Source organism: Narcine bancroftii, chromosome 5 (assembly GCF_036971445.1).
Source record: "Narcine bancroftii isolate sNarBan1 chromosome 5, sNarBan1.hap1, whole genome shotgun sequence".
Lineage (NCBI taxonomy): Eukaryota > Metazoa > Chordata > Chondrichthyes > Torpediniformes > Narcinidae > Narcine > Narcine bancroftii.
The window spans coordinates 23,295,878-23,311,228 of record NC_091473.1 but is presented as its reverse complement, the minus strand read 5'-3'; the positions used below and the strand labels follow the sequence as shown (position 1 = coordinate 23,311,228).

At 42.9% G+C, this 15,351-nt stretch overlaps 1 long non-coding RNA gene across 6 annotated transcripts in view; it reads right to left on the bottom strand.

The window, feature by feature from the left end:
- The window catches only part of LOC138763196 (uncharacterized), a 119,612-nt gene that overhangs the window by 17,772 nt on the left and 86,489 nt on the right, over nucleotides 1-15,351 (bottom strand). For 3 of the 6 annotated variants that reach the window (XR_011357380.1, XR_011357379.1, XR_011357384.1), the window contains 3 exons: nucleotides 10,983-11,106; nucleotides 10,043-10,489; nucleotides 9,420-9,939 (listed from right to left, as the gene is read on the bottom strand). This is a non-coding gene — a long non-coding RNA (uncharacterized lncRNA). Of the gene's footprint in view, nucleotides 1-9,419; nucleotides 9,940-10,042; nucleotides 10,490-10,982; nucleotides 11,107-12,753; nucleotides 13,056-15,351 lie in introns of those variants that run through there. The other 3 variants (XR_011357381.1, XR_011357383.1, XR_011357382.1) reach the window with 3 other exon arrangements.

Genomic DNA, 15,351 nt, shown 5'->3' with positions numbered 1-15,351 from the left:
ACATTCAACAGCTGCCACCTTCTCCGGTGCCAGAGCGGCCCCAGCCGCCGAGATGGTGTACCCCAGGAACTGCCGCGACTGCTTGCCAAAGTGGCATTTGGCTGCATTGACCGTGAGGCTGAACTCCACCAGCCAGGCAAACAGGGTGCAGAGATGGGCCTTGTACTCTTCGTGGTTGTGAATGGCGATAAGGATATCATCTAAGTAGATGAACACAAAGTCCAAGTCCCTACCCACTGCATCCATGAGGCGCCGGAACGTCTGGGCCACATTCTTTAACCCGAAAGGCATCCGGAGGATTTTGAACAGGCCAAACGGGGTGATGATCGCAGTCTTTCCCATATTGTCGGGGTGCATTGGGATCTGGTGATATTCCCGCACTAGGTCAACCTTGGAAAAGAGCTGCATGCCATGGAGGTTGGCTAAGAAATCTTGTATGTGGGGGACTGGGTACCTGTCAGGGGTTGTAGCATCGTTCAGCCGTTGGTAGTCTCCGCAGGGTCTCCAGCCCCTAGATGACTTGGGAACCATGTGGAGCGGTGATGCCCAGGCACTGTCTGAATGTCGGTCGATCCCCAACTCTTAAAGCCTTGAAAACTCCTCCTTCGCCTACTGTAGCTTTTCAGGCAGCAGCTGTCTGGGCTTAGCGTGCCATGGGGGGCCTTTGCGTGGCAATTTGGTGAAAACTCCATTGAAGCATGGCTCCAAGATGGTGGGGAATTCATGGAGTATATCAGCATACTCATACCTAGCAGCGGCCACGGTGGCGATCTCGGGTCTGACGGCGTCCGCAGTGTCCAAAAGCATGGAGTGGAAAGTGTGGGCGTTGACCAGCCTCTTGCTCTTCATGTTGACCAGGAAGCCTTAAGCCCTCAGGAAGTCGCCCCCAACAGCACAGTGCCCACCAAGGCCAACACAAACCTCCAGTGAAATTTTTCTTTGCCGATCTGGATCTGCACCCTGTGGGTGCTGTAGATCTTGATGGTGGAATCATTGGCCACCTGCAGGGTGGGACCTGGGGATTGGGTATGAATCTCCAGCACTGTAGGGATTAAGTCACTCAGCTCATCCCAGCCCGTGTCCACCAGGAAACACCGGCTGGAATCCTCGTCTCCAAGGAGCAGCTGGATATTCTCTGGCATTTGTTCGAGGAAAATCTGGCAGAAGAGGAAACAAGGCTTATGATCATCCGCCAGGGCCAGCAATTCATCTATTAATGCTGATGAATGGCGGTCCCCAATCATGTCCAGGTGCAAGAGCCTGGAAGCCCATTGCTGGGGGGGGCTGAGGCCAAAAGACCCCAGAAGCAAGTTCTTGAGGGTGGTATATTTACCCTCAGCCGGAGGATGATGGATGAGGTCGTCCACCCTGGGTGCCGTATCTTGATCCAGCATGCTCACGACGTGGTAGAACATCGTGGCGTCCGCTGAGATGTGGAATTGCAATTCCGCCTGCCCAAACCATGTTTGTGGGCGATGGGTGCAGAAGGGGGTAAGCTTGATTGCCACAGCGTTATGCTCAGCCAAATCCATGTCTTTAAGTCTAGAAAGGCATCTGGGTTCGTCAGGGTCACTTCTATGGTGCTCTGCACAGCTGAAGAAAGCACAGCCACCACATTGAGGGTCATTTACAACTGTTTATTTGAATTTAGCGCAAGCCCCTTTAAGGGCAGCACTGGCTTTCACCACGTGTATGGTGATGTCATAATCGCTGCCCGAGGCGCACGCTGAGAGGGAGGTTTGAGTCATGAAGAACCCCTGACAGCGCCATCTTCCCATGGCTGCCCCACCACGTGGCATTACACACAGGGTCAGTTCGCCATGAGAGAGTGCACTGCCACACACACACACACACCCGGTATTTTTGTGTGTGTGCATGTGTGTGTTTAAGTAAAAAGAGATTGTGCTGTGATTTGCAGAAAGAATATGCAAATTCACTGGGATAATTCATGGAATGGAGGTGATGCACCAACTCCTCATGGCCAGCCCGATGAGGTGCCAAACTCAAAACACTTGCTAGATCAGGTCCTCGATTTAGCAAATGAGTGTTCTTAGGTCATTTCCAAAATTTGGTTCATTAATTCTGAAGAAGCTGAGTCAAACCGAATAATAAAAGATCAGTTTATATGCTTGGAATTTTGCCTGGTTGGAACACATTTACAGAAAGTATGTATCCAAGCAGTTTTTATGTGCAAATCATCTTTGAAAGCAGTTGAAGTTAAGGACAAAAATACAGCTGCTGAATTTTCTTTAATGCTCTGGCAAAGGATTCTGGACAAAATATTAACTCTGTTTCTCTGTTCACAGCTGCTGCCTGACCTGCTAAGTGTTTCCAGCATTTTCTATATTTATAAGTGTAAGCAGCTTCAATCACTTGTGAGTGAAATGCTGACCATTGAGAAATGAACCCAGGCACCCCTTGTGCATCTTGCACCTCAGCATAGCAGATGCTTGGCTTGGTCCAGAGTAGATTTCCACACTTTCCTCCACTGCCAGTGGAAATCAGGAGATTTGAATGCTACCAACAAACTTTGCTCAGCAGTCATACAGGTCTTGAGGAAATTAACAACTCAATGTCAACCTGCTGGTCACACCTCTGCTGTTAAATTTCACAGGACAGCCATCCCTTTTCCTCATTATGTTCCTGTTATGCTATATCCTTGGTGGAAATATAAAGGTGAAGAACACTTGTACTGACATCAAGCCAGGAGGTAACAGTCTAAAATTCCTGCAGCTTGAATGTATTTGTTGTTATTCTTTGCTTTGGAAGAACAAGTCACCTTCTGTATTTCATGCTTCCTTTGCCTCCCACACCCTCTCCCCAATGTCCTGAAGACAATGATTCATACAGGGAAAGACTCCAGTCTTTTATCATATTACCTTATCGCAGCTGCCTCTCAAGTTCAGATAAATTTAAATCCTCCCAGGAGCTGCCACTTTAGTAAATTAGGTGAAGGGGTCCTGAATGGAATTCTTTCTCTGGGATGATGAAAAAAAATTGAGAAGGAGATCACCTTGGTTTGTTGGTGGAACAATATCATGGAGGCTTTAGCTTACTCAGCTAACTCGAGGAGCAAAAGTCGGACAGTCTAGATTTCTTGAAGTAAGTAACCTTTTGAGGTTGAAGTGGTTTGGGCTGCTTTTTCATCAGTGCCCAGTTGTTGGACTCAAAGCTGCTGAGTTGTCAGCATCCACAACTCCAGATTCAAAGCAAGCTTTTTCCTGGCAGAATGTCATCATGCATTTCCTCAGCAGCACTCCATGCGAAAAGCTGCTGCATCTTCTGCTGGGTCGCTCACAGTGTATTTCATGGCTTTCATCCCTATATGAAGCACATGTCAAATCACATAGGAATAAAAAGCCATAGGACACAGAGGAGACAAATAATTTTGCATTCACGATGATGAAGCATCATTGACTTGGCATATCTATCATTATAAAGGCAGCTTACATTTAGCTACACATTTTTCAGAATGATGGATCAGAGCCCAGAGCTTGTATTGCCTAATCCGAGTGAATCCAGTATTTTTGCAGTTAATCCATTTTCAGGGAATAAAACCAGTGAATTTACAAATGACTAATTAAATTATAGCAGAACACTATTCAGCCATTCATTCAGATGCAAAATCATGATAAATAATATTTTCATACATCTTTGTAAGCTTGTTTCTCTTGGTACAGATTCCTGAGATGTGAAAAAGTGCCATCTCCCACCTTTGTTTAAAATAATTTGGGAAGAGTAGTTTAACATGAGTTACCAGTGTTTCCATTATAAACATCATAAGAGCTCAACTGAATGAAGACAACATGTTTTTTTAAATATTCAGCAAGGGCTGTGTGAAGGGTGGCCTCAATAAGTTTGTGGGGGTCACTTGATTAATAGCATAATAGGAAGAGAAATGAATCTGATATTGCGCACCTAGTCTTTGCCAAGACTCCACATAAGGGCCTTTAAACAGATACAAGAAGGTAAGTTAAAATGTTGACTGGAAGAGAAGCTGGCTGCATTCTTTTCTGTCTTGTTATCAGCTAGAGGTGATAATCACTTTTTTATTTGGAAAGGGGCATGACCATGATTAACAAATCCCAAGAAATATGTACTTGTATGGAGCAGTCTCTTCAAATATTCTAGAAATCTAGGGGTCAGAATTTTCAAATATACGATTTGTAAGCCATGAGGCAACATTCTTGGGGCGAGACGAGCTGTTCGTTGCAATGCTTCATGCTGTGAAGGAGTTCTCATGCTTTGCAAAGTGATTAAAAATCTGTTTGTTCAGTTATATTTGAGTTTGTTTTCAAACAACCAAAGCTCCACTTTAACAGAGAAGCGATTGTTGCTAAATAAGTCAATGGATATAAAATATGCTTCAATAAACTAAACAAAGAGTTTGGCATAAATAGTTTTGAACTAAGAAGGAATTTTAATTTGGGATGATACACATCACCTTGTTCAAGTTTTAACATCCTTTTGTATTCTCATATTTTTATTAAATGTAAGGATATTCACCCCATCAATACCAGGTTGATTCTCAGAGCAATTCCATTTCCTTGTAAACTGGTTTCCCTGTCACCTATTTTCTCACTCTTGCCCATTAACCTCCCCAATTGTTTGTCCACCTATGCACACTTGGAGTAATTTACAGTGGCCAATCAACCTATCAATCAGCATGTCTTTGGTATGTGGGATGAAATAGGGGGGCTCAGGAAGAAAACCACGTAGTCTTAAGGAGAATGTGCAAACTCCACATAGACATCTCCAGAGGTCATGATCACCACTTACAGTTCCACTGTGCTGGCATGACCTATGAAAAAAATAACATGGAATATCAAATGATAAGTTAATATTTTTAGTAATTTGCTCTCTGTTACAGGATGAATAAGTGCAAAATAATTGGAAATGGAGCAAAGATGCTTTAACATTTGTTCAATGGAATGCTGTGAGTGTTTGTTGACATAGGATAAAGTTACAAAACTGTCAGTTCCAACAAAGCAGGGAAAATCATGGGTTAAGTATCAAAAAGATTGAATACAAATCAAAAAAAAAGATTGCATTGCTGCACCTGGAATTAGTTCAAAATTTAGATTTATTGTCAGAGTACATACATGACATCAAATACAACCCTGAGTTTCTTTTTCCTGTAGACGAGGCAGAATTATTGGTAGTGCAAAAAAAATGTACTCAAGAAATACATGAAAACTACAATACCTATTTCAATCGTTATCAATTCACCTAACAGAGAAATTCTTCAAGGAACTAAAGAAAATAATAAGGAAATTCTTATGGAAAGGGGGGAAACTGAGGATAGCGCTAGATAAATGAACAGAATGGTACAAACAAGGGGGCTTACAGCTACCAAACTTTAATTATTATAGAGCAGCACAATTAAGATACGTATCAGATTTTTATCAAACAAGGGAAAAATCAGATTGGACCAGATTAGAGCTAGATAAAATAGGGGAGAAGGTACCTGAACATATACTATATAAGTGGGATGAAAAGCTGGTGCAACATAGGAATTCACCAGTACTGCACCATCTGCTCAACATTTGGAAGAAGATTCACGTAGAAAGGAATAAAACAAATGATCAACTACCAAAATTAATATTGACGTAAAATCAACTAATCCCTTTCACAATAGAGAACCTTTCCTTTAGAGAATGGGAGAGAAAAGGGATCAAAAGAATAGGAAATTGTTTTTCGGGAAATAAATTATTATCTTTTGAACAAATGAAGGACAAATATGGTATAACTCATGGTACAGTGTTTGCATACCACCAACTGAAAACCTACTTGAAGGACAAATTGGGAAGCAGACTGAGGTTACCAGAAGGAAGCAATTTTGAATATGTGATTACAGACACAATGATAATTGAAAGATTTATAACTAACATGTACATCAAACTGCAAGAGAAAGAGAATGAGGAAACAAGCTGTAAACCCAAACAAAAATGGGAACAAGATCTAAACATAAAGATAAAGAGTGAAACATGGAAAAAGCTATGCTCCGGAACTATCAGAAATACAATAAACACGAAGTTACGCATGATACAATATAATTGGTTACACAGGCTATACACCACACCCCAAAATTTAAATAAATGGGACCCAACAGTATCAGACAGATGTTTACATTGTAAAAAGGAAATGGGAACAACAGTACATGCAATTTGGGCATGTGAGAAAGTGGAAAAGTTTTGGGAAGATCTAAATCAGCTATTAAATAAAATCACAAAAAGCAACATACCAAAAAATCCAGAGATCTTTCTTCTAAGTAATATAAGTAAAGAACTTGGACTCGATTTGGATGGAGCACAAAAAAGATTTATTATGATAGCCTTAGCTGTAGCAAAAAAATGTATTATGTCAACCTGGAAATTAGAAAATAGCCTGAGAATACAGCAAAGGTACATAGAAATTAATAAATGTATACCATTGGAAAAAAATAACATATAATTTAAGAAATAACATCACAGTATTCGAACAAATTTGGGAACCGTACATGGAACACAACAGAGAAGTCCTACCGCGAACCTCCACCGCCTAAAATGACAGAAGGAGAAGACGAAATGAACTGACCCAGTATGTAAAAGTAGAAGACACAAATTTCTTGTTTATTTTCATTGTGTGATGACATTGTTTAATGGGTTTAATGTATCATATAGGTTGAATGTTGAGTGGGTGGGATGGGGGGGGTGAAGGAGGGAGGGAAGGGAGGGGGGAAAAAGGGGAGAAAATGACACTGTATATTCAAGAGGGAAATGTTTGTGTGTATTTTGGTTAGTATGGTTCATAGTGTGAAAAATAAAAATAATTTTTTTTTTAAAAGAAATACGTAAAAACAAGTGCTGCATTTTCACTCCTATAACGTACACAAGCATATAATGCACAGAAAATCATAAATTGTGTAAAAGTATTTTCATATAACGCACACAAGCATCTACCAAGTGGGTGTAGAATACTAAACTTTGACGGACAAAAATAATTTGTATTTACATGGAACATGAGACAAAGCATATAGTATTTGCCACAGTTAATCTCCCACAATTAACACCCAATCCACTTGCCCCAGAGGTGTCATCCATCCATTATATAGATGATATCCTGCTACACTAACAAGCTTTGGAGAAGGATCAATTAAATAGATTGAAGATGGGCTTCAGAGTTAGAAGGATTTTAATTGAAATTTCTCAAGATCAGAGGCACTTGATATGTTAATCTCCTCCCTCAGGGATGGGTCTGAGCAATTAACATTGATAAGGTGCAGTGCCTTAGCCAGAATGTCCTTTTTATAGGAATACCATGGCTTTCAGTACAAAGTATTCGAACAAGATCAAAATTTCCCACGGCCGCTATAAATTGTGCCCATTTTTTCATTGCTCCTATTGCATTCTCATGCTTGCTATATTTCCACGCCCGCTATAAATTGTGCCCATTCTTTCATTTCTATTGCATTCTCATGCTTGCTATATTCCCATGCCCGCTATAAATTGTGCCCATTCTTTCAATGCTCCTATTGCATTCTCATGCTTACTATATTTCCATGCCCGCTAGAAAATGTGCCCATTCTTTCAATGCTCCTATTGCATTCTCATACTTGTTATATTCCCATGGCCGCTATAAATTGTGCCCATTCTTTCAATGCTCCTATTGCATTCTCATGCTTACTATATTTCCATGCCCGCTAGAAAATGTGCCCATTCTTTCAATGCTCCTATTGCATTCTCATACTTGTTATATTCCCACGCCCGCTATAAACTGTGCCCATTCTTTCCTTGGTCCTATTGCATTCTCATGCTTGCTAATAATATTTCCATGCCCGCTATAAACTGTGCCCATTCTTTCATTGCTCCTATTGCATTCTCATGCTCACTATAATATTCCTACGCTCGCTATAAATTGCTGGTGCGTCTTTCCCACAGCTGCTATTAACTGTGCGCATTCTCTGTGCACTTTTACATTCCCACACCCACTATAAATAGCCAGTTTTACTTTCCCACGGCCACTATTAATTGTGCACATTCCTTCAATGTGTCAAAATATTCTCATATAATGCACACACACATATAACACGGGGTGGGGGAGGGGGGTCTACCTGGTTTGGAAAATAAATATAATGCGTGTTATGTGTGTAAAAATACGGTAATGCTTGACCCTAATGGAGTGCAGCATGGAGCTTTTGTTTCTTCGAGGAGACAGATCAACATCCATTAATTCCAGATACCTGGATGGAGGAGAAGTTCAGAAAAGTATGTGTGCTTGCTTTGGAAGAGAAACTGGAGTTTTCAAGATGGTGTTAGAACAAACATAAACAATGCATGTGATGAAGGGACTCGAGTTAAAAATGATTTGGCAATACTTCCTGTAGGTGTTCATTAAAAAGGCAAACGTAACATGGACATCATAAAATGGGAGAGCAAATTTGGGCTGGTGGGTAATGACAGGCAGGTCTCTCACCATCTGCTTCGATCCCCCAGCCCAGGCTGAAAGTTTCACAAAATAGCAACTTACAAGACAGCTGGAACCTCTCAATACAAATAGACATTGAATGTAAGCTGTTACCACGGAGGCACACTGAATCTGACACTGGTGAGCTGAGTTCATGAATCAATTAAGTGTGGTTCCCTGACAGATTTAGTGGGAGGGCAATTGGTGGGGTCAATCTATAATAAACAGTTAATCTTGTACACCTTATTCTTGCTCAAACCACTGCAAGGAAGAATCAAATGAAAATAATTATCCCTGTTTTGAGTTTGCAGCTGAACAACAGATTGTAATTTAGAGCCTGAGAGAGGAGGTAAATCATTTCTGATCTTTCCAAATCACTGAAACACAAAACCACGTACTTCTCTGAATGTGCGGAGGCGGTCTCCAAGCTGCATAATCCAACCCCTCTCGGAGAGGGATAATCTGATCGATCTGAATGTACAGCAGCTGTTTAGGGACAGACTGATGATGCCGTCAGCTCACAACCCATCTCCCCACTCACCCCTCTCCCTCCAAGTCAGGGACAGTGTGGCAACGGGAGCTTGCAGTGTGGTTAGTCGGGGTAGCAGGGACCATTGGGGCAGTGGAAGCTGTCAGTGGGAAGCAGCGGTAGTCAGTGGGGTAGCGAGGACTGTCAGGGCAGCGGGAGCTATCAGTGAACATTGTCAGGGGAAAGGGAGCTGTCAGTGGGGCCCAACGGGGCAGCAGGAGTTGACAGCAGGGACCATTGGGACTGTGGGAGCTGTCAGCAGGTGCCATCGGGGCAGTGGGGCTCAGTGGGGCAGCAGGAGCTGTCGGGGGGCAGCCAGTGCAGGCTGGGACAGGCCGCTTCGGCCTCAAAACGCGACAGAGCAATGGCTGTCTTCCCTACCCATAATCCCCCATGCCGCTAGAACTGTTCTGGAACCACAGAGCGGTTCCAGCTGCCTGGGGGATTATGGGTAGAGAAGACAGCCATTGCTCTGCCGCATTTTTATGACGAGCGGCGCTACAGCACCTGTCAAGTTGGATCCGGAGGGTGCTACGAAGCACCTCTGGATATGAATGAGATGCTGGAGCACCCTTTTTAGGGCTGCTATCTCCTGAAACTAACAGATTGATACTCAGCTGTGGTTCCTGAAAATGGATAACATTAAGCCTTTAGATGTTTTGTTTCTTCACAGGAGCTTTAATTCATGGGAAAACATTTACCAGACAGTATTTGGGCATGGGGCGCAGTTATAACGTAATTGCAAAGAAATTCTCTGTTAAAGTTGATCTGCAGTTTGCTGCACCTTCAAAACACTCAATATTCAATAAATAATCAGCAGGAGCCAACTTGAAGGAGATGCAGGCAAATGGCACAGGTAGTGGAGCTGCGGCATAGCTACAACATCCTGGCTTCAATCCTGACCTCTTGTGGTGTTAGTGTGGAGTTTGCATGCTCTCTCATTCATTAGGTGGCTTTCCAGGTGCCTGATGAGATGTAGGAAGAGAATTAGGCTATTTGGCACATTGAATCTGCTCTGCAATAATTTAAATTAAAAAAAAAAAAAATCAGGTCCCATTTTCTACTCACCTCCCAAAGACATGTAGGCTGGTTAACTTTCCACCGCAAATGAGTAGTAGAATCTGGAAGAGTTGATGGGAATGTGGAGAGAACAAAATGGGTTGAGTGCAGGATTAGAGTGAATGAGTCCTTGATCATCAGCTTGGACCCATTCAGCTGAAGGATCTGTTTCTGTACTATAATTTTATGAGAAGAAAGTTCAGCCTCTCCTTTTTATTGGATCCTTCACTACCACTTTGTAGTTGCTGCTGCCATATTATGACTCGAGATAGCCGGTGACTTTGAAATAATCTTGGCAAGTTTCCTCTTTGGCCACTTCCTTGTGTGGCAGGGTAACAGGATGGGACTCACACTTGCAGCATTGGTGAGCATGTTGGGAGCGTTCTCACCAGTTGCCTTCCATGTAATTTCAATAAAATTTCAAAGACTCTTTGTTGATAACCCTGAGATCACAAACTGAAATAGGAAATGAAATTGGCATCGATTAAATGACAAAAGATGGCAACTGTGGGCACAACTTCGAGAGGGGCAATGAAGACCATCCTACAGATTGAAAAACCTCATGTTGTGCTTTCTGGTCATCTTAACCACTGCTGAAGTGACCTACTGAATTTGACATTTCCCAAGACAATCAACAAATGGCCAATCAATGTAACCTTGCAAGATTTGTATGCATTGAATTTAAAGAGTTGGATGATTAACCTAGCTCTGTTACTTATCAAGGTGCCACATAATGGATGTGACATTAGATTAATCTCAGGACCATTAGAATTATTGCTGGATTTTACAAGTCAGGTCAGGTCTTAAACCTGACAGCTGGCACTGTGTTTCTACACCATTTCATTTTGCCATTAATTCATTTTGCAAATGCATTTCTTACTGCTACATCTGGGTTAGAGTGAAGCTAATGACTTTGCAGGCACCTTGCACAAAAGCCTACTGTGCTCACCAATAGAAAGAATATCAGCTCCCTGGTCTGATTTTCTCTCCTGGCCTTGAAGATCGTATACCAGCTCATCCTTGTCATTTCTAGCAAGGAGCAGATCTTAATTTTATGGTAGATGCAACAGCAGCTGGGAAGAGAAAGCAAAAATTAAATGGTGAACAAGTAAAATTGATAAGGATGGGGCAATTCCATGGTAGAACGTGGGTCAAACATTGAATACAGCCACTTCCACAGTTCATTATTTACACTGATGATGCTGTGATCTTTTTCAATAAAAGCCCAGAGCTATTTCTGCCAATGGATAATTCACTTTTCATCACTTGTCCTATATCTCATGAGAATTTAATATCAAAATAATTTTGGACAGTCTTTCTTACATATGGTTATTGTTCAAACACTGAAATACCTACGAGTACAAGCATTTGAGAAATAGAAAACCCACATTAGAGCCAAGATTTTACATGCATACAGGCATGTGATAACAAATGCTTCATTTTCTAACTCATTGATCAGCAGGCCAGGTCATTGTTTCCACTTGAGACAATAGTGAACCACTGCAATCCTTGGATGAGGGTACTCTCAGAGCTGTTTGAGAGGGAGGAAGCTCAGGAGTATAGACCCAATAGACCATTTCATGACAGGTCTCCGCCTTGAGGCTGGCAACAGGAGCAGATGGAACTTACCTTTCAGATAGCAGCCCTAAAAAGGGTGCTCCAGCATCCCATTCATATCCAGAGGTGCTTCGTAGCACCCTCCGGATCCAACTTGACAGGTGCTGTAGCGCCGCTCGTCATAAAAATGCGGCAGAGCAATGGCTGTCTTCTCTACCCATAATCCCCCAGGCAGCTGGAACCGCTCTGTGGTTCCAGAACAGTTCTAGCGGCATGGGGGATTATGGGTAGGGAAGACAGCCATTGCTCTGTCGCGTTTTGAGGCCGAAGCGGCCTGGTGTGGCTGTCCCAGCCTGCACTGGCTGCCCCCCGACAGCTCCTGCTGCCCCACTGGGCCCCGCTGCCCCGATGGCGCCTGCTGACAGCTCCCACAGTCCCAATGGTCCCTGCTGTCAACTCCTGCTGCCCCGTTGGGCCCCACTGACAGCTCCCTTTGCCTTGACAATGTTCACTGATAGCTCCCGCTGCCCTGACGGTCCCCGCTACCCCACTGACTACCGCTGCTTCCCACTGACAGCTTCCACTGCCCCAATGGTCCCTGCTACCCCGACTAACCACACTGCAAGCTCCCGTTGCCCCACCGTCCCTGACTTGGAGGGAGAGGGGTGAGTGGGGAGATGGGTTGTGAGCTGACTGCATCATCAGTCTGCCCCTAAACAGCCGCAGTACATTCAGATCGATCAGATTATCCCTCTCCGAGAGGGGTTGGATTATGCAGCTTGGAGACCGCCTCCGCACATTCAGAGAATTACGTGGTTTTGTGTTTTGGCAGAGGTTCTCCACATTTACATTTGGACTTTTGCCTTATATGAAAAATGATGAAAAAACAGTGATACATTTCCAAATCAAGATGTGCGCGACTTGAAGGAAACCTCACACATGACGACTAAATTATTCAAACAGGGTCAATGAGAAGCCCAGCCAAATTCAAAATGTGTTCCATCCAAATTGAGAATGCATGGAGGCTCTAAATAAATATTGCACAAGATTCTTCACTGAATATATGCTGACATAAATAGTGCTATTAGATTGAACCTTTTTCCCACCCAGTCTGTATCTGCATGCACCCGCTTCTGAAACAATGGTAATTCATATTTATTCACCTTGTTCCTACATTCTTTTAACATTCTTGTTATTCTTGTTCCTACACCCATTCAACCCTGAATTTCTTCCAAAAGGAGAATTACAACTGGGAGCAGGCCACCAGACATAACCTCCCAAACTTCCTTCCACAGGCACAGTAAATGTAAATCTCCTTCTCCGGCACCCTTCTGTATATCAACAGAAATTTTCTTCTCCGTCTCTTCTAGTTTCAAGATTTGTGTGTATTTTTTGTTGGCACTTTTTCCATCTAGCTCCCAGTTTACTCTGATAGCCAGGCTCAGAGATGCCATCAGATCCGAATCTGCAAATTCAAAGGACCAAACTAGTTTCAGGCACCTTTGCAAAGGTATAGTAGAAAAATCTGTTGCTTTCCATTTCCATGTCAAAATACGCACAATTTTGTGCCAAGCTTTCCTCTTAAATGGGATCTGGCAAACAAAACATGTGAACACTGCAGTTTTGCAGAAACAGCAGGGACATGAATTTTAATGGTGAGTCATTCAAGTAAACATATTGATTGACTCAGAGAAGACAGGATTTCTCACCTTCCTTTGTTACCTCCAGGCATGACCATGAGGAAACTCATTTCATTATTCCTTAGATGGCATGATCTTACTGAGTCCCAGGGGCTCCAATGAGCCTAGATGGAAGATAATTTCTTGTTGCTTAGGTATATGCTGATCTTTAGGGGAACACTGTGAATATGTGTGGGAAGGATAAGTCAAGAATTTTTTTATGATTAGAGAAAGAGGTCAAAAGACTGTTGGCAATCCAACACCTACATAAGCCAACAAAATAATGGAGAAAACTCAATTGGTCAGTGTAATGATACAACCACCGGACTGTCTGTGACTGCTGCTCCTGTCTGCACTCCTACCTGCCTACTGCAGGGACAACCCATTGTACCTGCAGGGAGGTAACCTGGGAGGCTGGCTCCACCTACTCCCTGCCAATCACCAGCCCCATATCAAGGCTCATGCTGGCCCTTGTGTAGGGCACATGGACCCAGAAGGGAAACTGTAGTTTAGCCTTCATAATTTGAGCTTGTTTGTTTGCACTGCAGCGCATCAGTCGGCAGCATCTGTGGTGAGAAAAAGTTAAATTATCTGGTCAATGGACCTTCCTCAAGACAGATGCTTTAAGTTGAAACAAGAGGGAGAAGTGAGTATCTGTGAGGGAGTGTCTGTGATCGATTGGAGAGCATGGTCACCCAGGTGACAATATTTCTGATGTCATCTGATTAACAGACAAGAGGAAAGGTGGAATGAAAAAACTAAAATCACAGACTGGAATTGTGAGATGCAGATGCAAAAAATATCCAGTAGATTTGGCAGCACCCTTGAAATGAGGAAAACTGAGCTGGTTTCTCTGGTGGATGAGAACAAGAGAACAGAAAAAGCTGGTTATCCAAAATAGTTACATTCAGAATTAAATCCCAAGGGCTCTGACATTCCCAGGTGAAAGATGAGGTGTCCTTCAAACTTATTTGAAGTTCAGTGGAGCAACAGAGGAAGAGAAAAACAGGGAATGGGAAAAAAAAGTTATGGGTGATCGCAAGTAGGAGACCAGTCTTGTGGAATTCTTTAATACGTTTTGATTTCTCCCTGAAGGGGTCAGGCTGTGTGCATCAAATGTGGAATATAATATTGGAAGGAGTGCAAGTGAATCACTGTTTCACCTAAAAGGACTATTTTGGTCCAAGGATGGTGAAAATGGGGAAGGTTAAAGGGCAGATGCTACATCTCCTGCAATTGGATGGGATGTGCCATGGAAAGGGGCTAGCTGTTCGAGATGGAAGAGTGAACTCAGGAATTCCGAGGAATTGCTCATTTGAATTGTCCATGAGGGTAAAGCTAAATCTCATTGAGGTGATGGAAATTTGAGGTGACTATCCATTGATTTTGGAGGCTGGTGGGTGGAATGTGAGGACCCCTCAATGAGAACCAGTCCTCATCAAAAGGTCAGTAGTGGAAAGATTAAGAACTTCAAATTCCTGGGTGTCAACATCTATGGAGATTGGTCCTGTGGCCTCCATATCGATGAAATCACAAAGAAGGCTCACGAGCACCTATACTTCATGAGGAAATTTGGTATGTACCCAAAACCTCTTGCAAATTTCTACAGGTGAGCCAGGGAAAGCATTCTGACTGGTTGCATCACTGTCTGGTATGGAGGCGCCAATGCACAGGATAGGGAAAAAAAAAACTACTGAGAATTGTGAGCTTGGCTAGCACCATAATGGCCATTAGACTCCACTCCAGCGAGGTCATCTACAAGCTGTGCTGCGCAAAAGTAGTCTCTATCCTCAAAGACCCCCACCACCCAGGCCATTCACACTGCTACCATCAGGAAGGAGGTGCAGGAGCCTGAAGACGAACACCCAGCAGCACAAGGACAGCTTCTTCCCCTCTGCCATTAGATATCTGAATGGACAATGAACCACAGGCACCACTTCACTTTCTCTTATTTGGAATAATTTATTGATTTTTAAATGTAATTTATAGTAATATTTGCATTGTGATTCTGCTGCAATATAATATTTCATGACATGTTCAAGATGATCTGATTCTGATGAGGTATCCTTACTTTCATAAATA